Genomic DNA, 2,038 nt, shown 5'->3' with positions numbered 1-2,038 from the left:
CATTCCAAAACTCCTTCCACATTCATATGGTCTTGGCCCTAGGCAACATCTTTCCTCTTGCCCTTGTCTCTCAAAGACCATAGTAAAAACTGAACTTGTTACTTCATCAGCAAACCCACAAGATTTGCATTTCTGTGGCAATCATACAGTATAATACAATATAAAGGTCCTTACTGAGCACCAATTCACTCCATACATGCGAGGAAGCACACCACATCTATGAAAGCTTATGTTACAACTTTTTTCACCCAGGCCTAAAGCAGACTGGCTGAATAAAGTGGCTCCTGCTGCTTTGGGGGCGTGATATTTATATGATGCATGCCCCCAAAGCTGCCAGAAACTTCTAGGAGACTGGTTAAGGCAGCCCAAAGCTGCCCCAAAAAGGAGCAACCAAAAGCCACTCCTGCTGGCAGCCCATTGGGGACTGCAGCAGCAGACCGCTTTGGGACTGCAGTGTCTGACAGCCATGGTCCCAGAGCGATTGAGGCCGGAGTGGCCTCTGGCCACTCCATTAGATCTGTCAGCTTTGCCCCAGTCTTAATTAGCCTCAAAGGTGCTGCAAGATCCCTTTGCATACTGATATTGCAGAAAGCCAGCATTTGCAGGTGACTGGGGGAATGATTTTGGTCTGATTTTGGTTGAAAAAGACATCTGAAAATTGGCTTGGATTCTTTTGGGGGCCACATGTAGCCCAAGGACTGCACTTGCTTGCCTCTGATTTAGACAGTGCTGAGCTATATGGATCAATGGTCTCACTTGGCATGAATGAGTTTACAATGTTCCCAATGTCAGGGTTTTGGGAGTGGGATAGAGAAGCTATGAATATGTGAATATAGGTTTGGATATTATTTTACCCTAGCAAATTTATTTTGGTATAAGTATGTAAATATATAATAACTTCATAATTAAGCACAATGGTGGTCTGAGCCCCTACTCATCATTTCTGTATTTTAAGGAACTGTTGCTCACAGTAATGTTCAGAATTTTGTTATGAAAGTGTGCCAGATGACTCAAATTCTGGATAGGGAAGAATATTCATTTGCACTTGAAGAACAAATATTAGCTGCTGGGAAAGATCTAGGCAAATATTGACATTTAATGATACAGTACACTTTTTCTTTGGAACTCATGCTAATGAAAAAGCTGCCAGGATGTAATTTATGGTATGAAATTTCTACCTTCCTACTTTTCTTCCTTACCTACTGCTCTCTAACAGGGTTGACTAAAGTGTGAAATTATGATACAGATGTGTCGCAAGATTAGAGGCAGCACATGCTTCATATTCTCAAAGGTCTGGAGAAATTTGGAAAAAAGCTATTTCAAGAGCATATGACATATTTTTAGCAGGAAGCTAGGCCTCTCCTTCTTCTTTTTACAATTTTTCTTTCTTTATTTTCTTTTATTCTCATACAAATTCTCATACAAATTCTGGATAGAAATGAATAGGGACTTTGGTCATAAGACAAGAAAGAATGTCTGAGTAAATCTTGGGCATGATCTGTATGTAAATCCTTTCTGTACAAAGACCAGATTCTTTGGAACTCTTTTTAATGAGGAAATTGTCTAAGATCATGATGTAGAGCATAGGCTGCATAACCAAGATTATCTAACAGAGATAATCAGAAAGTAAAATTTATTGCAAAACCAGAGAACGTACTTTCTTGTCATTTCTTAGAAATAGACAAATAGTGTGTGTATAGCTAATTACTGAAAAAGAAATAATGAAGAGGAATGAAGTCACCATTAGCAAAGAAAACACAGTGGGGAATAAGGATGTTAGCAAAATCTAGCACGACATCTGAAGGTACCAGATTTTCCCTGTTTTGATGGCTCCTTCCAACTATGGTTCTGTGATGGGTTGGCATTTTTGAAATGCCAGACTGTCTTTTCTCATTGGAATGCAAATCTGCATGGAACAAGTCTGCTGTCATTAAAATTCATGACTATATCTATGTATTTATTTGTGGAAAATATTTTGGTCAATGGAAGTCCTCAATTTCTGGCTCATGCTTTCCTTGTAGAGTCTGGAGAAAAAGTG

At 39.3% G+C, this 2,038-nt stretch overlaps 1 protein-coding gene across 1 annotated transcript in view; it reads left to right on the top strand.

The window, feature by feature from the left end:
• Window positions 1-2,038, top strand: part of LOC121933679 (olfactory receptor 10A7-like) — an 8,755-nt gene that overhangs the window by 953 nt on the left and 5,764 nt on the right. The window lies entirely within an intron of this gene.

This window comes from Sceloporus undulatus, chromosome 6 (assembly GCF_019175285.1).
Source record: "Sceloporus undulatus isolate JIND9_A2432 ecotype Alabama chromosome 6, SceUnd_v1.1, whole genome shotgun sequence".
In the NCBI taxonomy this organism is placed as follows: domain Eukaryota; kingdom Metazoa; phylum Chordata; class Lepidosauria; order Squamata; family Phrynosomatidae; genus Sceloporus; species Sceloporus undulatus.
Note: the sequence above shows the minus strand (reverse complement) of the source record. Positions and strands in the feature narration are given on the sequence as shown.